Genomic DNA, 27,818 nt, shown 5'->3' on the forward strand with positions numbered 1-27,818 from the left:
TTTTTTTTTTTTTTTTTCCTTCCCCTCCCCCATGGGTTTCTGTTATGTTTCTCAGGATCCACATAAGAGTGAAACCATATGGTATCTGTCTTTCTCTGTATGGCTTATTTCACTTAGCATCACACTCTCCAGTTCCATCCATGTTGCTACAAAAGGCCATATTTCATTTTTTCTCATTGCCACGTAGTATTCCATTGTGTATATAAACCACAATTTCTTTATCCATTCATCAGTTGATGGACATTTAGGCTCTTTCCATAATTTGGCTATTGTTGAGAGTGCCGCTATAAACATTGGGGTACAGGTGCCCCTATGCATCAGTACTCCTGTATCCCTTGGATAAATTCCTAGCAGTGCTATTGCTGGGTCATAGGGTAGGTCTATTTTTAATTTTCTGAGGAACCTCCACACTGCTTTCCAGAGCGGTTGCACCAATTTGCATTCCCACCAACAGTGCAAGAGGGTTCCTGTTTCTCCACATCCTCTCCAGCATCTATAGTCTCCTGATTTCTTCATTTTGGCCACTCTGACTGGCGTGAGGTGATATCTGAGTGTGGTTTTGATTTGTATTTCCCTGATAAGGAGCGACGTTGAACATCTTTTCATGTGCCTGTTGGCCATCCGGATGTCTTCTTTAGAGAAGTGTCTATTCATGTTTTCTGCCCATTTCTTCACTGGGTTATTTGTTTTTCGGGTGTGGAGTTTGATGAGCTCTTTATAGATTTTGGATACTAGCCCTTTGTCCGATGTGTCATTTGCAAATATCTTTTCCCATTCCGTTGGTTGCCTTTTAGTTTTGTTGGTTGTTTCCTTTGCTGTGCAGAAGCTTTTTATCTTCATAAGGTCCCAGTAATTCACTTTTGCTTTTAATTCCCTTGCCTTTGGGGATGTGCCGAGTAAGAGATTGCTACGGCTGAGGTCAGAGAGGTCTTTTCCTGCTTTCTCCTCTAAGGTTTTGATGGTTTCCTGTCTCACATTCAGGTCCTTTATCCATTTTGAGTTTATTTTTGTGAATGGTGTGAGAAAGTGGTCTAGTTTCAACCTTCTGCATGTTGCTGTCCAGTTCTCCCAGCACCATTTGTTAAAGAGACTGTCTTTTTTCCATCGGATGTTCTTTCCTGCTTTGTCAAAGATGAGTTGGCCATACGTTTGTGGGTCTAGTTCTGGGGTTTCTATTCTATTCCATTGGTCTCTGTGTCTGTTTTTATGCCAATACCATGCTGACTTGATGATGACAGCTTTGTAGTAGAGGCTAAAGTCTGGGATTGTGATGCCTCCTGCTTTGGTCTTCTTCTTCAAAATTACTTTGGCTATTCGGGGCCTTTTGTGGTTCCCTATGAATTTTAGGATTGCTTGTTCTAGTTTCGAGAAGAATGCTGGTGCAATTTTGATTGGGATTGCATTGAATGTGTAGATAGCTTTGGGTAGTATTGACATTTTGACAATATTTATTCTTCCAATCCATGAGCAGGGAATGTCTTTCCATTTCTTTATATCTTCTTCAATTACCTGCATAAGCTTTCTATAGTTTTCAGCATACAGATCTTTAACATCTTTGGTTAGATTTATTCCTAGGTATTTTATGCTTCTTGGTGCAATTGTGAATGGGATCAGTTTCTTCATTTGTCTTTCTGTTGCTTCATTGTTAGTGTATAAGAATGCAACTGATTTCTGCACATTGATTTTGTATCCTGCAACTTTGCTGAATTCATGTATCAGTTCTAGCAGACTTTTGGTGGAGTCTATTGGATTTTCCATGTATAATATCATGTCATCTGCAAAAAGCAAAAGCCTGACTTCGTCTTTGCCAATTTTGATGCCTTTGATTTCCTTTTGTTGTCTGATTGCTGATGCTAGAACTTCCAGCACTATATTAAACAACAGCGGTGACAGTGGGCATCCCTGTCGTGTTCCTGATCTCAGGGAAAAAGCTCTCAGTTTTTCCCCGTTGAGGATGATGTTAGCTGTGGGCTTTTCATAAATGGCCTTTATGATCTTTAAGTATGTTCCTTCTATCCCGACTTTCTCAAGGGTTTTTATTAAGAAAGGGTGCTGGATTTTGTCAAAGGCCTTTTCTGCATCGATTGACAGGATCATATGGTTCTTCTCTTTTTTTTTGTTAATGTGATGTATCACGTTGATCGATTTGCGAATGTTGAACCAGCCCTGCATCCCAGGAATGAATCCCACTTGATCATGGTGAATAATTCTTTTTATATGCTGTTGAATTCGATTTGCTAGTATCTTATTAAGAATTTTTGCATCCATATTCATCAGGGATATTGGCCTGTAGTTCTCTTTTTTTACTGGGTCTCTGTCTGGTTTAGGAATCAAAGTAATACTGGCTTCATAGAATGAGTCTGGAAGTTTTCCTTCCCTTTCTATTTCTTGGAATAGCTTGAGAAGGATAGGTATTATCTCTGCTTTAAATGTCTGGTAGAACTCCCCTGGGAAGCCATCTGGTCCTGGACTCTTATTTGTTGGGAGATTTTTGATAACCGATTCAATTTCTTCGCTGGTTATGGGTCTGTTCAAGCTTTCTATTTCCTCCTGATTGAGTTTTGGAAGAGTGTGGGTGTTTAGAAATTTGTCCATTTCTTCCAGGTTGTCCAATTTGCTGGCATATAATTTTTCATAGTATTCCCTGATAATTGTTTGTATCTCTGAGGGATTGGTTGTAATCATTCCATTTTCATTCATGATTTTATCTATTTGGGTCATCTCCCTTTTCTTTTTGAGAAGCCTGGCTAGAGGTTTGTCAATTTTGTTTATTTTTTCAAAAAACCAACTCTTGGTTTCGTTGATCTGCTCTACAGTTTTTTTAGATTCTATATTGTTTATTTCTGCTCTGATCTTTATTATTTCTCTTCTTCTGCTGGGTTTAGGCTGCCTTTGCTGTTCTGCTTCTATTTCCTTTAGGTGTGCTGTTAGGTTTTGTATTTGGGATTTTTCTTGTTTCTTGAGATAGGCCTGGATTGCAATGTATTTTCCTCTCAGGACTGCCTTCGCTGCATCCCAAAGCGTTTGGATTGTTGTATTTTCATTTTCGTTTGTTTCCATGTATATTTTAATTTCCTCTCTAATTGCCTGGTTGACCCACTCATTCGTTAGTAGGGTGTTCTTTAACCTCCATGCTTTTGGAGGTTTTCCAGACTTTTTCCTGTGGTTGATTTCAAGCTTCATAGCATTGTGGTCTGAAAGTATACATGGTATAATTTCAATTCTTGTAAACTTATGAAGGGCTGTTTTGTGACCCAGTATATGATCTATCTTGGAGAATGTTCCATGTGCACTCGAGAAGAAAGTATATTCTGTTGCTTTGGGATGCAGAGTTCTAAATATATCTGTCAAGTCCATCTGATCCAATGTATCATTCAGGGCCCTTGTTTCTTTATTGACTGTGTGTCTAGATGATCTATCCATTTCTGTAAGTGGGGTGTTAAAGTCCCCTGCAGTGACCACATTCTTATCAATAAGGTTGCTTATGTTTATGAGTAATTGTTTTATATATCTGGGGGCTCGGGTATTTGGCGCATAGACATTTATAATAGTTAGCTCTTCCTGGTGGATAGACCCTGTGATTATTATATAATGCCCTTCTTCATCTCTTGTTACAGCCTTTAATTTAAAGTCTAGTTTGTCTGATATAAGTATGGCTACTCCAGCTTTCTTTTGGCTTCCAGGAGCATGATAAATAGTTCTCCATCCCCTCACTCTCAATCTAAAGGTGTCCTCAGATCTAAAATGAGTCTCTTGTAGACAGCAAATAGATGGGTCTTGTTTTTTTATCCATTCTGATACCCTATGTCTTTTAGTTGGCGCATTTAATCCATTTACATTCAGTGTTATTATAGAAAGATATGGGTTTAGAGTCATTGTGATGTCTGTATGTTTTATGCTTGTAGTGATGTCTCTGGTACTTTGTCTCACAGGATCCCCCTTAGGATCTCTTGTAGGGCTGGTTTCGTGGTGACAAATTCCTTCAGTTTTTGTTTGTTTGGGAAGACCTTTATCTCTCCTTCTATTCTAAATGACAGACTTGCTGGATAAAGGATTCTCGGCTGCGTATTTTTTCTGTTTAGCACACTGTAGATATCGTGCCAAGCCTTTCTGGCCTGCCAAGTTTCAAAGGAGAGATCAGTCACGAGTCTTATAGGTCTCCCTTTATAAGTGAGGGCACGTTTATCCCTTGCTGCTTTCAGAATTTTCTCTTTATCCTTGTATTTTGCCAGTTTCACTATGATATGTCGTGCAGAAGATCGATTCAAGTTACGTCTGAAGGGAGTTCTCTGTGCCTCTTGGATTTCAATGCCTTTTTCCTTCCCCAGTTCAGGGAAGTTCTCAGCTATAATTTGTTCAAGTACCCCTTCAGCACCTTTCCCTCTCTCTTCCTCCTCTGGGATACCAATTATGCGTATATTATTTTTTTTTAGTGTATCACTTAGTTCTCTAATTTTCCCCTCATACTCCTGGATTTTTTTATCTCTCTTTCTTTCAGCTTCCTCTTTCTCCATAACTTTATCTTCTAGTTCACCTATTCTCTCCTCTGCCTCTTCAAGCCGAGCCATCGTGGATTCCATTTTGTTTTGCATTTCGTTTAAAGCGTTTTTCAACTCCTCGTGACTGTTCCTTAGTCCCTCGATCTTTGTGGCAAGAGATTCTCTGCTGTCCTGTATACTGTTTTCAAGCCCAGCGATTAATTTTATGACTATTATTCTAAATTCACTTTCTGTTATATTATTTAAATCCTTTTTGATCAGTTCATTAGCTGTTGTTATTTCCTGAAGATTCTTCTGAGGGGAATTCTTCCGTTTGGTCATTTTGGAGAGTCCCTGGTGTGGTGAGGACCTGCAGTGCACTTCCCCTGTGCTGTGGTGTATAACTGGAGTTAGTGGTCGGGGCCGCAGTTCGACCCGATGTCTGCCCCCAGCCCACTGCTGGGGCCACAGTCAGACTGGTGTGTGCCTTCTCTTCCCCTCTCCTAGGGGCGGGATTCACTGTGGGGTGGCGTGTCCCTTCTGGGCTACTTGCACACTGCCAGGCTTGTGTTGCTGGGGATCTGGCGTATTAGCTGGGGTGGGTAGGCAAGGTGCACGGGGGCTGGAGGGGCAGGCTTAGCTCGCTTCTCCTTAGGTGATCCACTTCAGGAGGAGCCCTGTGGCAGCGGGAGGGAGTCAGATCCGCTGCCGGAGGTTTGGCTCCGCAGAAGCACAGAGTTGGGTGTTTGCGCGGAGCGAGCAAGTTCCCTGGCAGGAACTGGTTCCCTTTGGGATTTTGGCTGGGGGATGGGCGGGGGAGATGGCGCTGGCGCCTTTGTTCCCTGCCAAGCTGAGCTCTGCCGTCCGGGGGCTCAGCAGCTCTCCCTCCCTTTGTCCTCCAGCCTTCCCGCTTTCCGAGCAGAGCTGTTAACTTATGACCTCCCAGACGCTAAGTCGCGCTTGCTGTCGGAACACAGTCTGTCCGGCCCCTCCGCTTTTGCCGGCCAGACTCGGGGGCTCTGCTTGGCCAGCGAGCCGCCCCTCCGCCCCGGCTCCCTCCCGCCAGTCCGTGGAGCGCGCACCGCCTCGCCGCCCTTCCTACCCTCTTCCGTGGGCCTCTAGTCTGCGCTTGACTCCGGAGACTCCCTTCTGCTAATCCTCTGGCGGTTTTCTGGGTTCTTTAGGCAGGTGTAGGTGGAATCTAAGTGATCGGCAGGACGCGTTGTGAGCCCCGCGTCCTCCTACGCCGCCATCTTCCGGACTCCCCTCTTAATTTTTTTTTTTTCAACGTTTTTTATTTATTTTTGGGACAGAGAGAGACAGAGCATGAACGGGGGAGGGGCAGAGAGAGAAGGAGACACAGAATCGGAAACAGGCTCCAGGCTCCGAGCCATCAGCCCAGAGCCTGACGCGGGGCTCGAACTCACAGACCGCGAGATCGTGACCTGGCTGAAGTCGGACGCTTCAAAACTAAGTCTTTTATATTTTACAGAGGACAACGTTTCCTAGGACATCAAATTACTATTGAACTAGAAACCAAAAGAGATTAAACAACAGAATACCACCTTTAATTTCACTGAGATGAAGAAAACCTTATCTCTGATTTCTCCTCACAGGTGATTTCTGTGAGTTAATAAATTAAGGCACTATGACCTATCATGCTATTTTGTCCTCTTGCCTATCGTTTGCATTCTTTCTCAGCCCTATCTCCATCCCAATATCTACTTGTAATACTTGTAATACTTGTAATACTTGTAATTCCCACTTGAAAAATGAGCTATACCTCTATGATGCTTTAACTGCCAAAAAACCATCATTAATGCGAATATAGAATCTGCTTCTATAGATCAGTGAGTGAAATAGGATAACTCAGTATCACTGAACCCAGGAAATATTGCCTGTTTTGTGGAATTGTTGTTTACTGATTTGAACATTACAGAGTAACAGCAACTACCTTATTACCTGTTCTTGGTCAACCCATGACGCCATGATGCTGTGATACTCCAATTCCACTGCACATAATGCTGCTCATAGGGATATCTCAAGAAAAAATCAAGAAGCAAGCTTGATATTCACAGCAAGTGTGAAATGTTATTACGGTTATAAATTTGAATCGGTTATAACAGTATTGATATATAGCATGAGGTAGCAGTAGCCAAATCAGACAGCAGCATCTGTTCTAAGAATTGATTCCATCATTTCAAGTTAACATCTCAATGGCCAAGTTTCTGGATTTTATAAGAAAAGCAGTCAACAAACAAACATCAACATAAATTCTCGGAGGAAATAAGGGGAGTCACAGAGAATCCCTTTAGAATTAAAAATAATGCTTGTGCATTTAAAAAAAATGCTATGGAACAAAGAGCAGAAGTTTAGAGGCTGACAATACAGATTCTGAAGCAAGAGTGTGAATCTTGCCTCTATCACATATCAGTCCAGTCACCTTGGCAAGTTATTTAACCTTTCTATGCCTCAGTTTCCTTGTTGGCAAAATGAGAATAATAAAAGTACCTACCTCTAGTGTTATGATGAGTGTTAAGTCAATTAACACAAGGAAAGAGTTTAGAACTCTGCCTGCACATAGTAATAGCTTAATAAATACTAAGGTATTGTTATAAAGTAATTATTATTACAAAGTGTTCACCTTTATTGTTTATTGTCTTTGATTTGCTATAAGCTCCCTACACTCTGCCTTCTCAAAAATCTTTGAATCTATTTCCTTTCTTCAAAATCTTCATGCTACAATTCTCTCTTGTACTGCTAAGTATTCCCAGTGGTAGAGGGTTTATAGACAAGGAACACTTCAACTTTATAGACTAACCATAATTTGTAAGGAATACAATATGTCTTGAAAGGTGTTTCTGATCCTGTTTGGACCATGAACCTTAGATTTGTATCTCAAGGTCAGAATCAATACCCAGGCTGCCTTGGGGTGTTGGGATATTGTGCCCTGGTCTCTGGCTATTGTCATTTTCTAGTAACTTTTACCTCACTTGGCCTTCTGTTCCTTCACAGCCTCAAAGGATGGGATCAAAGCCAAAGATAAGTCATTTCTTTCCATCTCTACCCCTCCCTCCTACAACTAATTGTCTCCCCATCCTCTCTTCCTAAATTTTGAAGCTGTGAAGGTCAGCCTTCTTGTGGACTACCGACAACTTGGAAAGCCTTCTAAAAATCAAGTCTCTGACTATTGTTTTCTTGCTGCATTTAAATTGTTTAGCCATTTTCCTGAGTTAACTTCATGGTTCCTTGTTAAATATTTGCCAAAGCCAATTGAAAGTGGTTCCCCAACACTAACCACTCCCTGTTTTTGTATTCCAATAATTTCAGCAGGAAGAAAACTGTAAAAATAATTTGAGTAACAAATGCAGGCTTTTCCCCCAGCTAGATATATTGGCTTTGGTTTCATATTTTCTTCCTGCTAAGTATTATACCATACAGCAAAGCTCTCAAAAGGAAAAGAATGTGCTTTTTGGAAGTTTAATTTACTATTATGCAAAATCCTGTGAAACAGTTGTTTTGAAAGAATTTGACTGAAGTTTGGGATGGATACTTTCAGTCAAAACTGCTCAACACCTCAAGTCTTTTCTGTAGAGTTGCTTAAAGTACTTCTGGACTGTTTCTTCATTTTGCCTTAGGGCAGTGCCGCCTCACGGATCACTGAACCTGTTTAGGCGTAATTACAGCAATTCAAGCCCTCCACTTCCGTGATGCATTCTTTTGACGGTTAGAAGGAGTTACTTTATAAGTATAAGTGTAGCAAATACAATTATAAGTCTGAAACTTGATGCAGCTGAATCTGCTGACCAGAATGCAAAATTTTTCTACCAGCTGGCATGTTCAAATGATGTGTAGCAATAGAAAGGATTCTCTCCTATTCAGTTTTAATGTTTTTGAGCCAAGAAATAGGGCCATATTTAATATCTGCTGGAACAGGAGTAAACTGCTAGTCACCTGAGCACTGATAGAGAAAAGCATTTCCTGGCAATCAAAAGCCTTTCCTGGTAAAAAATTAAAAATAAAAGAGAGAGAGAGAGAGAGAGAGAGAGAGAAAAGAAGGAGGGAAGGAAGGAAGGAAGGAAGAAAGGAAGGAAGGAAGGAAGGAAGGAAGAAAAATTATTAATTCCGAGTAGAAACATTGTTCTCTTGATTATGAGTTCTAACAGTGAAGTCTGATTCTGTATAATAGCATATGGGAAATCAGGCCATAAAACAAGTTTCTAATCAATGGTTATATGGTCCACATGTGGGCCAGATAACCTAAATAAAAATACCCTACCGAATAGGATTTCTTTTTCCCTAAGGTGAAGTTTTAGCCTTAGTTGCTGGAACTGGAAAAGTATTTTCTAATGGAAGAATAGAAGGTAAGTCTGGTTAAAAGGATTTCCAAGTATTGAAGGAGAATCTTTGAAGAAGAAGGAGAAGAAGGAGGAGGAGTGTGGGGAGAGTGGGGGAGGAAGATAAAGGTGAAAAGGAGAAGAAATAAGTTAGGAAGGGAGGGAGAGAAAGAAAATTTTCATTTGAAGTTAATTGGTTCTTTCTTTAAAAGCCAGGGAGATCTTCAAAATCATTTTTACTTCACATTCTATACCTAAGTTTACAAATACTTGCATCTTAATGAAAGAAGATGTTAATTGAAACCTTGAAAGATGGTTTATACACAGTGTAGTTCAATGAGTTAAACACAGGGCTTTTTCCATACACTTCTACACATAAGTTGATAAACATTTATATATTAAGGAAACAAGATATTACTTGAAAGATCTATTATACGGGGGCCCCTGAGTAGCTCCGTCGGTTGGTTGAGCGTCTGACTTTGGCTCAGGTCACGACTTCACAGTTCATGAGTTCAAGCCCTGCATCAGGCTTGCTGCTGTCAGCACAGAGCCTGCTTCAGATCCTCTGTCCTCGTCTCTCTGCCCCTCCCCGACTTGAGCTCTCTCAAAAATAAATAAACATTAAAAAAACAAGACTCGGGGCGCCTAGGTGGCTCCGTCGGTTAAGCGTTTCCACCTCAGCTCAGGTCATGATTGCACAGTTCTTGAGTTCAGGCCCTGCGTCGGGCTCTGTGCTGAGCGTGGATTCTGCTTGGGATTCTGTGTCTCCCTCTCTCTCTCTGCCCCTCCCCCGCTCGTGCTCTGTCTCTCACTCTCAAAAATGAATAAACATTAAAAACATTTTTTAATAAAATAAAATTACAAATGAAAAAAAAAGACTTGTTATACACACTGTAGTAAAAAAATCATTTTTACCATCACCGAAGTTATCACAGACCAATTTCATTAGCAGAGAACACTTCAGTTGTGCTTATGCATAGGGAAGGCAATAGATACATAGTTGATGAAGGCTAAGGAGATAGGTAGAAAATATTTGTTTCAGTTTTGGATTTTGAGCCACCACAGACAGAGATTAAGAATTTTCTACATCATTATATGAAGTTGGTTATGATGAAGCAACTACCATGGACCAGTAAACTTTCTGGACTAATAATACTGAAAAGGTATAATTCACCAATAGGAGGATTTGGTCAAGGCCAAGGACTTAGCTAGGCCTTGTCACTCCTGTCTACAGGCTTTGTCATCCCCTCACAAGGAGCCTTTGGAAGTTAACACCAGAAACTTACTATAGCATTCAACCACATCATACATGTCTATGAAGTCATCACTAAACCACTAAACTGTAGGAAGCTTATGCTAGAATGTCATTTCCATTCTTCTTAAACCCTTTGCTTATCGTTCTAAAGTCACAAGTTAAAAGAATTCCTCTTTCTTTTTCTTAGAGAGCTACTGAAATCGAGACCTTATGAATGTTGTTGTCATTCTCCTAATAATAATAATGGAAAAAATGATATTAATAACTGACTTTCTTGAGAACTTAGCACATGCCAGACATTCTTCCCGCATATAAACTCACTATTCCTACAAGGTAGATGCTACCATATTTCTTGGGTTCTAAGACATATATTTTGTCACATTTTAGCATCTCCATAATTAGAATGCCTCTTGCAGTGGAGAGCATTTTACAGTCACTATCTGACCATAGTTGTGATATGGTTGTGATTACCTGTGCATATACAAATTTGGTCAGAATTGTTTATTTTTTTCACTTTAATTGAGTTGTTTGCCTTTTGGTATTACATACTGGTTCTTTCCTTTCTTAATAGATAATGATGTCTTATAATGAATGGTATATTAGTTTCACTAAGCTATAATATTATCTCCATTTTAAAAACAAGAAATAGGGGTGCCTGGGTGGCTCAGTCGGTGAACATTCAACTCTTGATTTTTGCTCAGGTCATGATCTCATGGTTCCTGGGATTGAACCATGATCTCAGAATTTGTGGGATCGAAACTGCTTCAGACTCTGCCCTGTCAGCGTGGAATTCTCTCTCTCCCTCTCTCTCTACCCCTTCCCTGCTAGTGCATGCATGCATGTGTTCGTGTGAAATCTCCCTCTTTCTCTCAAAATAAGTAAATATTTAAAAAAATAAAAATAAAAACAAGACGGGCACCTGAGTGGCTCAGTTGGTAAACATCTGACTTTGGCTCAGGTCATGATCTCAGGGTCTGAGAGTTCAAGTCCCACATCGGTGAGCTCCAGCCCTCATTGGTTGAACATAAGCCCTGCTTCGGGTGAGTTTGTGCTCCATTTCGCGTGAGCTTGAGCCCCACTTGGGGTAAGCACGAACCCCGTATCGGGTGAGCCCTGCTTCTCTCTCTCTCTCTGTCTCCTCTCCTTCTCCCTCTCTCTCTTCTTCTCTCTCTGTCTCTCCTTCTCTCCTTCTCTCTCTCTTTTTTATTTTCTTTCTCTTTGCCCCTCCTGAGATTCTCTCTCTCTGTCTGACCCTTGCCCACCTGCACTCCCCTCTCTCTCTCAAAATAAATAATTAAATACATAAATACATAAATAAAATAAAAACAAGAAACAAAAGGATGAATAGCTTACAAAAATCATCCAACTGCCCAGAGTCTTTACTTTTCAACCATTATTACTCTAGTGTCCATAAAATCAGAGGGACACACAGCCTTGCTTACAGAATCGTGCCCCAATAAAGTTCAGGTGAACCCCAGTATGCCACTAGAAACACCTACTACGGTAGCCATTATCTCTTGAAAAGCAAAATGTCCATGAATTGCTTCCTTCCATTGCTCCAGACAAAAAACTTGGAAAAGAAAAGAGCCATGACCAATGATTTCCTGGTCCTCGGGACAAAACCTTACATCACATACACTTCTAGCCACTCTGTATTGTCAATGTGAGGGAGTCTCGGCATCTTTATTAACAGGAGCAATCTCCATTGCTGCAGCTTGTGAAAACATGGGTTGTAACTTCCACTTTCAGAGCCAGTTAGCCGGGTCTCTCTCTTTCTCTCGTAAACAGAGCAGTAATCCCAAACAGAACATAACAGATATGATTTGTAATCCGGTGTGGTACTGTTTAATTCTTGTGCGTAGTGGCCAGCATTTTAATTAAGAATGTGTTGGCATATGTTGGCCAGACTCCTGATACATGGAATCATTCTGTGCTCCAAGAACAAGGACAAATTATCACTGCCTGAAATAAAGAAGGAACAGGCCCCAACAACACCAACAACGTGTTAGTTCAACTGATTTCTGATAGACATCTTCAACAAAAGGCCGTTGTAAAATACAATACAATAAGGTTTGGGGTTTTGTTTTGTTTTGTTTTGTTTACAGAATACACAGTTTTAACTTTGAACAGGCAGCTATTAAAAGGGAAGTATCAGTATGGAAGAAATCAAACTGACATTTGGACAGTATGTAGGATGAGTGCTGTTACAGCGTTGAAAATCAATGCACACATCAAAATGGCAGATAATCCTCAGCTCACCAGAGAATTCATGAGGGGCCACGTGGGGTGGTGATTACAGAGGGGTGGGCATTATGTGCGTAATCAGGAGAGCTCTCTAGAAAAGCACCCTCCTACCTCAGGGTTGAGTCAGTTTCGTTTACAGGAAACACATGTACACAGTCAGTTCTACAAATATCTTGACCCATTCATTTCTATCCTAGGTCCTAATAGTTGAGAAAAAAAATTTTAATTGGAGGGACTGGGACGTATGTTTTAAGTACCCATTTGTTTAACTATTGATTAATGGAACATGCCAATGTGCTACCTCAAACTAGAGAGGCCATCACTCTTTGTTAAATAGCAGATAGTTCACAGAAAAACAACAAATAAAATCGCTCTCATATGAGAGAATTGTTGTGTTTTGATTGTATTTTTTTTTTTCAATTCCTAACAGGCCAATGCAGGTAGAATGATGAATCCATTATAACGAGGTGTGCCTATCCTACTCCAAATCAAAGTAATTTTACTACCACTGTATAATAGATAATGTATACCTGTAGCCTACATTGCCAATTAAAATGTTTCGTACTTACCTAGTCTCTTTCATCTGTAAATCTTAAAATCTTAACATTTATTCATCTAGGATACTATGTAACATGGCTTTAGCTCTCTGGAATTTAAAGGTGTGCCTTCTAACAAGAGCTAGAAGCAGCTCATTGCCTTCCAGCAGATTTCAGCTTCCCACACATACCTCAAGAGCTCACAAAGCCGTATTTTCCTCAGAACACAAGACTACTGCCGATTCAGAATGCACTATGTGGTCTCAGCAGTTTCTTGACCCCATGGGGTCTTCCTCAAGGCCTCAACTGCCCACATGTGTTTCTTCTCTTCTTTTGATGGTTTTCAGGCTTTCAGATTTTGACAAATCAGAAAAAGATCAAACCCAGCCGAGAACCTGTCTTTCATTACAGTTTGCTCTAGTTGAAATGTTAAATTTTCTCACTTGCATGGAATTAAAGTAAATTATGATCCAAACTGAAAGATGAGTTGGGTTCATCTTCTCTCTCACTCACATCCACATTGCAAATAACTTCTTTTTCACATTGCCTCACCTAATGTATCTTTTGCCCTCTTGCTGCACTTTCGTCTAGCAGGACTGCTCATCCCTTAGGTGGATTTCTAGAATCCCAACTTAGTTTGCCTTTCAGCATTCACATAAAATGCCATACCTGCACTAATCTCTTCTACTTAATGTCCACGGGATGATGGGTGATGACTGTCAGAAATTACCTGAGGCTGTTGGCATGTAGTGTTTTCTCAAAACCTCACCTGCATGGCTGTGTTTGGTCAACCAAACCCAGTAAGCAGATCTTAGACTATCAAAGCAGTCAGCAAGCTTGAGGTCGGGGGTTAAAAAATTATAGACAAATGAAGGCTCAACAAAGAGAATTGGAGAAAGAAAAAAGGTTGAAGGATTTGAAGCAGATGACATCCGACACTGTTCCAAGAAGGCTGAGTGCTAGAGACCATCAAGACAGCCATATATAAAACATTTCCAGATCAAACCACCAGGAGAAACAAATTAATAAACAAGAGTCCCCTGCTTTGCTGACCAGTTGTGGCATTTGTCTCAGCTGTTTGTGAACCAATAGTTGTTTGCTCACCACAACATTTATGTGACAGCAATCCTGAAGTCACATGAGTCATTGCTGAAAAGAGTAATGCTCACAGATTGCTTCCTTATGACTTGGAATATTAGGTATGGAAGGAAATGAAGACAATACCTCCTTTGGGCTCCCTATGTCTTCTTAATGGATCAGAAAAGAAATTTGAAAATATTCCTTTAGTCCAAGCTGCCACAAAATTGTATTAAGGTTATGAAAATACGAGTATTTAAATATGAGGATCTATCAGTCTGCTCTTGTCACTTTGTCCCCCAGGATCCTCTGACTGGTATCTTTCTGAGGCCCGATAGATTCTCTTTCCGCTCTCCTCCATCCCACTCTTGCCCTCAGAAGCTGACCTGTGGAATTCAACAGATTCCTTCAGGCTCTGTTTGGGTTCAGCCCCGGGGAGCCATGACAGGTCGTGGGAGTTCAAGGGACTTGGTTCCCTCACTTCTTCCCTGTGGGTTTATGCCAACTTTCCCCATCAAAAGAAGGCCTTTACTCAGAATGATGCTCTCTTCTGTGTTCAGGAATCTGCAGCCTCCCTTTTACTTCTAATTCTGCAGGCTCAAGAATGGTAATATGGCTTTATAGCCCCAGGGCGGTACATTATCCCTTGTGGTTTCCTTGTACCTTGACAACACCTTTGGATCCAGGCCTTTCCTGAAGCCTGCCTTGAGTCATCTGGGATTTAGTTTATCCTCTCTTCCTAGTTGGCACCTGATAACTTCAACTAATAACTTCATCTTCTGATTTTTCCCACACCTTTGAGATAAGATGACCCATAATCCTTAAAATCTAGATAAGGGATCATGACCAATTCCTGAAATGCTTTACCCTGAAATTGCTAAGGTAAATTCTAGATTACTCACCGGCAAATTATCTGGCTTGGAAATTATTTTTCCAACCCTATCCTCCCTTTTACTCCTCATTGTTTGCTTTAAGGATTTTTAAGTAAGCCAATTCCAATTCTGTAAATTTGGTAAAGGATGTGAAGGTGCAAAAACACATTTTATGTCATCGGTGGAATTTCCTTATGCATTCTCTGTCAATGAGAACAATAATGACTTAAACTTAATAGGGCGTTCCATATGCTTGGCATTTTTCTAGGGATTTTATATCCATTCTCTCATCCAATCCTTCCAAGAGCTCTAAAGAGTGGGCTCTCTTATTATCGTACTACCATTTTACATTTGAGGAAACTGAAGCTCAAGGAGATAAGTAAATTACCCAAGGACATAGACCTGGTTAGTGGTGTCTCTGGGATTACTAACTGCAAAAGTTGGCTATTTGGCAGACTTCCTAACTGTTCGTGGCTTACGTATTTGAAGCGGTGTTTTATGTATTTAATGGTGCATAACAAACCACTCCAAAACTTAGTGACTTAAAACAACAACCTACTATTTTCTTCTACTCACTAGTCTATCTGAAGAGCGGCTACCACAGGTGTATTCTCAGGCCTTTTTGTGTGTGTTCTCCTGGACTGAGTGAACTCTAAGGAGAGTACAGAACACAGGATGCTGTGGGGGGAAGGGTGAGGAGGGTGGTAGGTACAACAGGGTTACAGTCTGAATTAGGGGTTAAAATAGAGGCGGGAAGGAGAATCCAGATTGATGGTAAGGAAGAAATGCCTAGCATAAGAATCAGGAGTGCCTTTAAGAACTGTGCTCTGCCCTTCGAGCCCAGACTCCCTTCTTCAGTCATGTAGCCTGCAGCATGGTGTAAACACAGTGTGAGAGCCAGAGGAAGAAAGAGAGCAGAGCATCACACAGTTAAAAAGGCCATGACCTCCTCAAACTCTCACGGAACTCATTACCAAGGTGCACACAGAAATGCCAGAGCTGGTTTTCTCCTCCAAAAAATTAGACTGGTCAATTGCTCTGTTGAAGTTGTATCTGCTTTATTAAAACTTGAGAATGATCACTTAATATAACAAAATTTTTGAGGCATTTTCAAAAATTATCTAAGATCCAGCTCAACCACAGTTTCTCTGAGGGAAGCTCTCAGGGGACAGCAGAAGATACAAAATCGAATAAGAGAGGTGCAATTTTATTTTATTTTATTTTATTTTATTTTATTTTTTATCATTTTTTCTTTTTTCTTTTTTCTTTTCTCTTTTTTAATTTTATTTTTTATTTTTTTCTGATTAGACCTATTTATTTTATTTTATTTACTTTATTTTAATTTAATTTTTTTTAACTTATATCCAAATTAGTTAGCATATAGTGCAACAATGATTTCAGGAGAGAATTCCTTAGTGCCCCTTACCCATTTAGCCTATCCCCTCTCCCACAACCTCTCCAGTAAGCCTCCGTTTGTTCTCCATATTTATGAGTCTCTTCTGTTTTGTCCCCCTCCCTGTTTTTATGTTATTTTTTTTTCCCTTCCCTTATGTTCATCTGTTTTGTCTCTTAAAGTCCTCATATGAGTCAAGTCGTATGATTTTGGTCTTTCTCTGACTGACTAATTTCACTTAGCATAATACTCTCCAGCTCCATCCACGTAGTTGCAAATGGCAACATTTCATTCTTTTTGATTGCCGAGTAATACTCCATTGTATATATAGACCACATCTTCTTTATCCATTCATCCATCGATGGACATGTGGGCTCTTTCTATATGTTGGCTATTGTTGATAGTGCTGCTATAAACACTGGGGTACTATTTCACTGGGCTTATTTCACTTAACATAACACTCTCCAGTTCCATCCACGTTGCTACAAAGGGCCATATTTCATGCTTTCTCATTGCCACGTAGTACACCATTGTGTATATAAACCACAATTTCTTTATCCATTCATCAGTTGATGGACATTTAGGCTCTTTCCATACTTTGGCTATTGTTGATAGTGCTGCTATAAACATGGGGGTGCATGTGTCCCTAAGAAACAGCACACCTGTATCCCTTGGATAAATGCCTAGTAGTGCAATTGCTGGGTCGTAGGGTAGTTCTATTTTTAGTTTTTTGAGGAACCTCCATACTGTTTTCCAGAGTGGCTGCACCAGCTTGCATTCCCAAGGGGAGGTGCAATTTTAAACCAAAACATTACATATGAATTTATTGGGTTTTGATATTTTTGTTTTTCAAAATAAATACCAGATTAAAGAAATGAAAATAATGTTTAAACATATGTACTCACCTAAAATATTGCCTTAAATGTGTATTTTTGTGTTAATGAAAACTTCAAGCTGATTTTATGTTTTCAACCAGGTTTCCCACCAGCGCAGATGGTATACAATTTAATAATATTTTATTTCATCAACTTGCTGTGGTCCTCAGGTTCTATGTAGGAATAATTACATGCTATAAAAAATTGGGGGAAAAAATCCTTGATGACAATTCACTTTCTGGAATTGTGTATGTATCTAATTTGATAGAAATAGAGCAGCAATAGCTAACTAATTTATTCATTGCAATTGTCAACAAAAGAAAGTAGTTAATTAAGATCTAAAAAACTAGAGGGGCGCCTGGGTGGCTCTGTCGGTTGAGCAGTCAACTCGGTTTTGGCTCAGATCATTATCTCACAGTTCATGAGATGGAGCCTTGCTTTGGGCTCCATGTTGAGAGCACAGAGCCTGCTTGGAATTCTCTCTCTCCCTCTTTCTCTGCTCCTCCCCTGCTTGCACTCTCTCTCAAAATAAATAAATATACTTAAAAAAATATCTTAAGATCTTTAGGTCTTAAGATCAGTAATCTCAACCCTCTCACTAAACAAAATATTTCATTGCAAATAGGTCCCTTGCCCTTTTGTTCCCATAGTGTTATTGCATGAACGTTATTGCATGAACGTCTATTGCATGAATTTGAAATATATTGTTCATGTGATGAACATTTATAGAACACTCCCTGAGGGTAAAGTTCTGTCAGGTGTCAGAGGGTACCACAACAGTTTGGTTCATCACTTCAGTAAACCTAGAATTGGGGGAGGGAGATAGACAATGCATATAAATGTAATTGGAAGTTTCTGCCTCTCAAGACACAAATATAACTGTCTCCTACTCTTGCTGAGTTTATGGTTTGTGAAAGTTTAAAATGTACCCTAGATTTCTTCCATTTCCTTCCTCACCAACTGGGCTACTGTTTCTGTACATGCTGCTTCTGTGATGCACTAAGTAGACTCAGATGTGAAAATTCAGAAGCTCTTTAAGTTCCATGTTTAAAATGCTTTCATTCACATTATCTAGCTTAATAACCTTCACAGAAAATGGTGTCAAAGGAGGCAGGTGAGAGATCACAGGAATATCCACAATATATATAAGTGAGCTAAGAGGGCAGATCATCTGGGGAGCTCTGTGCCATTTTAAGACATCCGTGTTCACCGATAGCCACTAATGACCACCATGCCGTTGTGAGATTTCAACACATAGCCCTCTCCTCTCCCCATCTCGCTGTCACCTCTCTCCCTAATCCTCTCTACTTCTCAACTTTCTCTTCCCTTCTGCATTGCAGCAGAAGCTCCAAATTGTTTTTCCTCTACCAGTCAGGGCAATGTTGTCCTCCTCAGAAGTCTTGGCATCATCTGGCCCCTAGATATTTTCAACAGAGAATTCTCTCCCTGGGAGAAATTCTTGTGCAAACTATAAACCATATTTAAAAAGTTTTCTCTCTCTTATTACATACTCCTAATTCAAGGCAAAGGAAAATAACACATTATATTATTAGCTATTGCTTATAGAAGAGAAATTTATAAATCTATACATAGATAGAAATGAACATGTATAACTGGGACTATGTGATGATTTTTTTCTTTTTCTACCGTTCGTTAGAATATTGGGTAATAAGACTGTTTTGGAGTAACAAAATACATCGCTTCAAAAGACTACATATAATTTTTAAGCTGATTATGATAAATCCAAAATCAACGGTCAGATCCTTATGATTATTTTGCTTGAACAAATTATACAGACTAAAGGCTGTCTCCAAATCTCTGGAGAAAATGTCCCAGGTATGGATGTAATTCATCTTAAAGCAGGGGGAATGATAAAGTGCCAAGGCTGTCTGGAGCAGAGCTATAAGGTTAGAAGGAGTGAATGACTTGGTGTGACAATAGGTGATGCCACATATCACGTATTTTCTGTCTCATTTCCAATGAACTTGGCCTAAGAAACTCAAGATATGAGGTTTTTAAGTGAACCAAAACTCTGGGCCATACTGAAAAAACACCTACCAGGAAAATTATAAATGCTGATAGAAATGCTCATACAGTGCAGATACAAGGCAGATATAAACCTGGTGCTGGCCATCAGGTCAACAGAAACAGCTACCCTACTGAAGACATGTGTAACAGAAAAGTACTCTCGCACCGGAGTAAATCCTTTCCGGACTTGGCAATTTGAGGGTAAGGGTAGGGTGTCTTACAGGGGAATCTTCCCATTCATAAGCCTTACCCTTATTACAAAGAACCTGCAAGGCAATAAGATCTTTACTACTCAAAGGAACCACAGCACATTACTTACACCAGTCATCCTAGTGCTTTATTCATAAGTATTATCTAACCACCAAGAATCACCAGGTATTACAGGGAAATAAATAGCATGAAAGAACTTTCCTTCTCTCTTTTCATAAAGATGAACAAATAGGGCTAATCTCAAGAGGAAGCAAAGGCATTTAAAGAAAAATTTAAAAACAGATATATATTTTTTTACTTCTAATTAACAGTAGGAAGACATAGTTCTGATAAAGTAAAAATGTGTTTATTTTGGCAAAAGAAAAAAGAATAAGACAGTGAAATTTAAAGTAGAATGGCAAAGGGGTGCTTGGCTGCCTCAGTAGGTAGAGCATGTGACTCTTTACCTTGGGAATGTAAGTTCGAGCCCCATGTTGGGTGTAGAGATTACTTAAAAAAAAATCTTTATTTTTTTTAACGTTTATTCATATTTGAGACAGAGAGAGACAGAGCATGGATGGGGGAAGGTCAGAGAGAGGGAGACACAGAATCTGAAACAGGCTCCAGGCTCTGAGCTGTCAGCACAGAGCCCGACGCAGGGCTTGAACTCACGGACCGCGAGATCATGACCTGAGCTGAAGTCGGACGCCCAACTGACTGAGCCACCCAGGCACCCCCAAAATAAAATCTTTAAATACATACATATATACATGCATAAAATAGAATGTAAAAAATAAAAATTTTGATGGATAGTCTGAAAAATCAAATGAAAGGACTAATTATATGGAAAGAAAGCAATGAAGTTTCTTAAAATGCAGATCACAAAGAAAAAGAAATGACAAATATAAGGAAAAGGGTAGAGACTGGAAGGACATTCATGAGGCCAAGATCCACCCAATCGAATTCCCATTAAGAGAAAGAAATAATGGAGGGGAAATAATTTACTGAAGGAAACAATAGAAGAAAATTAGTCTTAGCTGAAGAAATACAGGCATTTTTGCGTTGAAAGACACATGAAGGAAGCATTGGGTAGAATATAGGTTAAAAGACTTACAGGGCTCCTGATGAACTCTCAAGATGAAAGAGAAAATTCTAAAAGCTTCTAAAGAATCAAAATAGGTTACTCAAAATGGAGAATCTGTCTAACACCTGACATTTCACAGAAGTACTGAACCCTTGAGGGCAATAATGCAAATCCTATTTGAGTCTATATGTTTTAGAATGAGGTCTGGAAGAATATACATCAAACCTATGGGAGTTGAGGGAAGGAGAGAGGAGGACTCACTTTTACCTCTCTACCCTGATGTTGTTTTAATTTTTAGAATGGTCTTTTATGACTTTCATAATTAAATTAATTTAGAAGAAAATAGTAACTCTGTAGCAGTGAATAAAATTAATTGCCAGGGAAAGAGACTAGAGGCTGTTAACTCAATTAGACTGTTGTTATAGTAGTTTCCAACAAGAAACTGAGGGAGAAAAGGCTACAGCAATAAAAATCGGAGGCCAGACTCAAGGAGCATTTTGAAGATATTTTTGATGATTTGGTCAGTTATTGAAATTAAGAATAAAGGAGAAAGAAATGAAGATGATTCTTCAAATTCTTAGTCGGAACGACTAAATGCCATCCAGTTAGGAAAGACAGAGGAGGAAGAGATTTATACTGGATATTAGGGAAAAGTTGATCGTACATTTATTTTGGGTGTGAACTATAGGTAGGGCATTCATATAAAAGGTCTTGCCCATGGTCTGAAATGGAGGCTGGAGCTAGGGAGGAGTTTCAGGTGTGACTATAGCTGGGCCATGGGATATATAAACAAGAGAGACAAAAACTGATGACAGAGACTTGTGGGAAGCCCTGCACTCAGGGTAGCTGAGAGAAAAAAAAAAACCAGTGCTACCTGAGAAGGAGTGTTCAGAAACAAAGAAGAATCTGGAGAGTTCAATGTCACAGCTAAAGAAGGTCATTTTCAACAAAGAGGGGAAGTGTTTGTTACATCAAAAGATAAAGAAGGAAGAGTAGAAATGCAAGTTTTGGCAACTGACAATGTCATTGAGAAATTTCAGGTTAATAAATATTTGAATAGTCAAATAATCTTGGAGGGTATATTGAATGCTTCATTGGGTTTTTCTAACATGGGTATGTCTTTTTGCTGAGAGGCTTCTAACATGTTAGCAAACAAGGGTAGAAAATCTCTTTCCAGGGTGCATACTAGATTTCAAAAGGAAACCTGAAGTCAAAGAGTCAGCCCCTTAGGGATGGGTTTCCAGGGTTCCAAGCTGAGGTCAAACTACATATCTATGAGTGCCAAGTCCAAGGAGAAGCAAGGACTTCTTCCAGGGCACAGAGACCAAAGCCAATAGGGGCAAGACCAGAGCCAGAGGAAGGACAGAGAATACAAGGACACCAAGAGCAACAAGATGGTCTGAAAATCAGTCAGAGGATATTTTATCTGTTGCCCTATGTGTTTGAGACTAATATGTTTGCTCTCTTCAACCATTCCTTCTCTGTCTTATTAGTGCAAATTAGTTATCTGATAGTATTTCCCACAGAAGAAAGTTTTAGTCATTTATATCCCCAAGATCTATTACCTATACAAATATCCATATGGAGAATATTGATACTTTCCTAATGTGTATTATGATGAAAGAGAACCATATATCTCCATTGTTGTAATAAGGGAAGTGGTTCCTTCACAATTTTCAACTTTTTACATCTTTCACTGAATATGTTTTCTCTTCTAAAACTTTCTTTTTTTTTTTTCTTACTTAAACCCAAGTTAGTTAACATATAGTGTAATTCTAAACCTTTCTAGTACATATTGCTAACATCACATATCTGGCTCTCATTGTTTATTACCGCAAATACATTCTATCTTCCCTTCTGCAGTACAAGAGATAAACACAGGACTCATGAGTTACTCTCCTTTCAATCCTCTACAGTCCTTAGAACAATGTCTAAAACATAACATGTTCTTCATGTAAGTTGATTATCATTTATTACATTACCAAAAGATGACTGCTGAGGATTATTCATAATACTTACTTATATAGACTTTTATAATTTTTTATTAACTTTTTTATGTTTTCTTTATTTTTGAGAGACAGAGAGAGACAGAGACAGAGACAGAGCAGTGGAGGGGCAGAGAGAGGGAAAGACAGAATCTGAAGCAGGCTCCAGGCTCTGAGCTAGCTGTCAGCACAGAGCCCGATGCGGGGCTCGAACCCACAAACCGTGAGATCATGACCTGAGCTGAAGGTGGACACTTAACCGACTGAGCCACCCAGCTGCCCCTATACTTTTTTAAGATTTTATTTTTTTAAGTAATCTCGATACCAATGTGAGGCTCGAACTCACAACCCGAGATCAAGAGTCACATGCTCTATCAACTGAGACAGCCAGGCACCCCTAGATTTTTATACTTTTACAAGTGTTTTAGTGTACATAAGATCTCTTAATTTTCATAAGAATTTATTAAATAGGAAAGTTGATTACCATTTAATAGATAGGCAAACTGACATTCAAGGAATTCAAAGATTTTCCAACAGATTCAGTATTAAAACTAGAATCTAGATTTCTTGATTTTTTTTTTTTTTTTTTTTTTTTTGAGAGAGAGAGGGCATGCATACAGGCATGTGTGTGTATACACAAGCAGAGGAGGGGTTAAGGGAGAGAGACAATCTTATGCAGGCTCCTCCCCCAGTGCAGATCCCAACTTGGGGCTCCGTCTCATGACGTGAGATCATGACCTGAGCCGAAATCAAGAGTCAGATGTTTAGCCGACTAAGCCACCCTGGCACCCCTGAATTTTTTTTTGATTCTTAATTGGGTCTTTCCTTTAGTATCAGAGCTGCTCATTAATTTTCTACAATAATTGAGATTCGAAGAACTAAACCTACAAATCCTCTGCCAGTGGTTTTTATGTGGTTGTGGCAGGGAGATTGGAGTGGGGGGTGGGGCAGGTACTGGAGTGCTATGCATATACTACTCTTCAAGGACCAGTTGGAAATGTACGGTGTTATTACCCTGCACATTACCACAGTGGGTGGGAAACGTTTATAGCATTTAATGAGATGGGATGTTGCACATCTTGCAATACTGGCTACAGCACAATGAGAATTAACCCATCTGAATACCAATTGCTCTTCTATTGAGAAACTCAGCAAGTTTAGGCAAAGTGAATTATAGTCACCTCTTCAAGTTTATAATCTCCCCTTTTGAGATCCATAACAAAAATCTATAAAGTAAAAGTCAAAGCTTTTTAGTCATTATTCTTAAAACAAAAGAAGGTGAACACGTGAATGGCAAAAGTCCAAAAATTAGTCTTACAGGAGGTAACTAAGCAAAAGCAGGAATTCAGCACACAATCCAGGCTCATATTCTTTCTACGTAAAAATACAACTACTGCTTTATCGAATAAATAATCACATAAGCAGCGTGGTGTGTAATTTACAAGATTTAAAGAACTCTAAGCACAAAGGTGTCAGTTAGAGGCTTCACTTAAATTTTAACTTGTTAATCACCCTTTACTTCTCTTAATAGAAAGGACAGTTACGTAGAAGTATCCTGAAACTTTTCTTAAGGCTAGAAGCTTCCCGCTCCTCTTTCTTCGACTGTTAGCTTTAATAATTGAATTACCTCAGACATATGACTCTCTCCTGAGCAGGACTTTCATAGAAGACCCCTGACTTCTGATGCCTCACATCAGCCCTTCTTTAGCCCAAATGGATTCCCTTTGCCCTTTCAGCAAAACAAAATGAAAGGAAATGACATGTTAGAGAAGGCTCTTTTTCTCACTGCCACAAACTCTCTAACAACTTTTATCCCGGTCAGGATAAAGCACTCTTGGCCTTGAAGACATGAAGCCACCCCTCTTAGTCCCTTTCCCACTATTACCTCCCTTGTATTACCTTTTAAAATATTTACCATTAAAAAAAATGTCCTCGACTTTTAGCATTTACAAATTGCCTTTACTACAGACACATTTCTTAAAAGGATATGCCTTTGGGAATTTTGTTATGTTGTTTAGGGGGAGAATGTAAAACAGCTATAGCCCTTTAAAGTGTTACTTGTGATAACAAACAAATGTTTTAGTCAATCGATCAATCAATTATAAAATCTTTCCAAAGATTGGAGGGTCACTTAGTTCTAAGAATGTGTTCATTTGTTTTCTGTTCATCTGGTATACCGGAGCAAATTGTTTCACTGTGATATTTTATAAACTAACATGTATCACTTTGTATTTCTAATTAAATTTCAATTAAGGAACCTTATAATTATCTTCTATCAACCGGCCAAGGACAGAAATACCTCATACTGAATCATACTTACACTAATAGTGAGACCCTCAAGGTTTGGCATTTATGTTTACCTCAGATAGACGTCCAAAAATTGTGATGATTATTCAAACTCTCCAAACATCTTGAGTCTGCAAAATTTGGCTGGCAATCTTGTGGGAACAAGCTTTTTCGCAAGAGCCCAGTATGTCTGCTTCAAGTCCTGGCTCAAAGTCAGACTACAAAGGCAGATGAAAATGAGAGAGAAAATTTTATCTAAATATTTCAAAAGCTTCAAATGGGTGAAGGTTCATGGGAAGGAACAGTTTATTTTCTTTAAAACCAGTTCAACATAATTTATATCTATTGCCACATTCATGTTGAACCTGTTACTATAGTCATAAATTGGACTTCTCTCTCTTAAAGTGAGAATAACCATTCAAGAAACTTTATGTGAGATATTTTATATTCTTGGATCCTTTCCCTGTTTTAACACACAAGAGTGACAATACCAAAATAAGCTGTGTTTTTATTTGAATTGCCCTACTATATAGACATAGTACATAAATACTTATTGAAATATTTACTTAAGCAAGTAGGGTATTAAATAAGATAAAGAAAAAAAACTATGGGGCGCCTGGGTGGCGCAGTCGGTTAAGCGTCCGACTTCAGCCAGGTCACGATCTCGCGGTCCGTGAGTTCGAGCCCCGCGTCAGGCTCTGGGCTGATGGCTCGGAGCCTGGAGCCTGTTTCCGATTCTGTGTCTCCCTCTCTCTCTGCCCCTCCCCCGTTCATGCTCTGTCTCTCTCTGTCCCAAAAATAAATAAAAAACGTTGAAAAAAAAAAAATTTAAAAAAAAAAAAAAAAAGAAAAAAAACTATGAGTTGGGAAAAATGGGAGTGAATATATTGATACTGTATATAGTTATGAAATGTGCCTCATAACTGGAAGTAGAGAACCAGTCAATTAATTATTCTACATTAACAATCCACTCCCTTTTTTCTATCTGGAATACAGTAACATGTTTTAAAGCCCTTTCCTTTCAAGTGAAAAGGTAAACAATAAAGAGAATCTGTCTTCACAACAATCTCCCAAGTTTGGGATGCTATGGCTTCATGCTCATATTGTTCAGAGTTTAGCCCTCCCTCTGTCCCCACAAAAAGGAGTCATCTTATGGACTATTAAAAAAAACCAGACATTTCACAGATGTAGATAAGTTCATAATGTGTGATAAAGCTAGTTTCCAGAATTATAATTTGGGGTTTGTCTTTTTAAACATATGGAGTACCTACAAAATAGAGGATGGGTTTTTATACCTATTTCATTTAATTCTCACAACTGTGCTATCCCATTTTACAAATGAGGAAAACTGAGGCTTAGAGAAATGAAGTAACTTTCCCACAGTTTGTCAGGTAGAAAATGAGAAAACTGAGTTCAAATCTTAGTCGTCAGACCCCAGGTCAAGTTGTTTCACTGTTCCAGTTTAATTAGTATTCATTGGGGGCACCTGGCTGGCTCCATTGTAGAGCATGTGACTCTTGATCTCTGGGTCATGAGTTCGAGCCCTATGTATGGTGTGGAGATTACATACATACATAAAATTTTAAAAATCAGGATTCATTGGGAAACCTAAGGTTTCCATAAAGGCCTCTTACAATTTCTTTTCACAGTTAATTTGTGTGAAATGCCGCACTCAGTCTCATCATCTAAGGGCTCCAAATTACCTTTGTCATCTTTGTTGATTCCCTGTTGATTCTTATGAACTAAAACACAGCTGCATATACTCAGCTTTGTCCTACTTTTTATGAAGGAAACCATGTTGGACTCCAAGAACCTTAAAGGCACCTGAAGCTTAAAAAGAACATTAATTGTGACACCATAATATGACCGGGTCATTCCAGTCTTTGTCTGGGAACATGAGCCTTTATGATTTTCTCTTTAGCAGATGCTTTTGCTGGTTTCCATGAAGGCTTTCCACAGTTACTGAGCTTAATAGGGTCTTCTATCAGGTTCCTTCTCAACTTTTCACTTTCACAGGCAGAGACTCCAAAGATAAATTACAGGCAAGCTTAAAAGATCAGAAAGGCTTTCACATTATATGAGTGGGTGATTAAGTTTGATTTGTGTCTGTTACAGTAATTTTGTCTTTCTCCAGGCTTCCTCCTCTGCTTCTGAAACACAAAACTGCAGAAAGCACCCCACCCTCTTCATATGCTTCAAGATTGCCCTAATGATGTTTTCATCCTGAAACAGGCTGTGAGAGTGAAGGGCCGTGTCAAATGATGACAATTTTATTTCAGTTAGCCAAGAGCCTGAGTTCAAGCTGAAGTTAAAATGAGTTTCAGTTTTTACTTAGTATACGCATTTTTAACAAAAACAAGTAGAAGTATTTTTGTGTTTGTTTTCGCATTCTTCATTCTCTGTCTTCTTGTCTTACCTTGTAATGACTCAGTAGTATTGAAAGATGATAAACAGGGATACCTGGGTGGCTCAATTGGTTAAGCATCCAACTCTCGATTTAGGCTCCAGTCATGATCTCACAGTTCGTGGGTTTGAGTTCCATGTTGAGCTCTACACTGACAACACAGAGGGATTCTCTGTCTCCCTCTCTGTTTGCCCCTCTCCTGCTCATGCTCACTCTCTCTCTCGTTCTCTCTCTCAAAAGAAATCAATTAAAAAAAAAAAAGATGATAAATTCCTTCCTGGCCAAGAAGCATTGTGGGCATCACACATTCTCCTGTGTCTCTGATCCCTCTCCCTGAACGGAAAATTTCCAGCAGGTTGGAAGAGAAAATCACTTGCTGCTGGAATGATAAAGGGTCATTTTGCACCATAACATTATTGAATTAACCACAAGGCTCTGGAGTTTTTCTTTGACATTTCTTTCCTCCCCACTTCAGCCTTCATCTCCCATTACATTTTTGTGAAAGGACCATAGATGTACTCTAAATTGCTGACTGATCTTGGAGACGGCAGTTAGGTCTCAGAATTCCCTAGGGACAAAGTTGATTGCAAAGTCTCCCACTAATGAATACAGTTCATTTCAACGAAATTTATACTTGAAAGAAAACAATGGAAAATGTGGTACAAACACACTGCAGTGTTTATGCAAATATGTTGACTCACTGTTAGGAGTCAATGAACTGAGTAGTTCATTTCTTATTCTGCAGGACTTAAGACGGGAATAAATAGTCAGGGAG

General features: G+C 39.3%; 1 protein-coding gene across 3 annotated transcripts in view; it reads left to right on the forward strand.

The window, feature by feature from the left end:
- Positions 1-27,818, forward strand: part of PALLD (palladin, cytoskeletal associated protein) — a 412,083-nt gene that overhangs the window by 29,219 nt on the left and 355,046 nt on the right. The window lies entirely within an intron of this gene.

This window comes from Panthera uncia, chromosome B1, assembly GCF_023721935.1.
Source record: "Panthera uncia isolate 11264 chromosome B1, Puncia_PCG_1.0, whole genome shotgun sequence".
Taxonomy (NCBI): domain Eukaryota; kingdom Metazoa; phylum Chordata; class Mammalia; order Carnivora; family Felidae; genus Panthera; species Panthera uncia.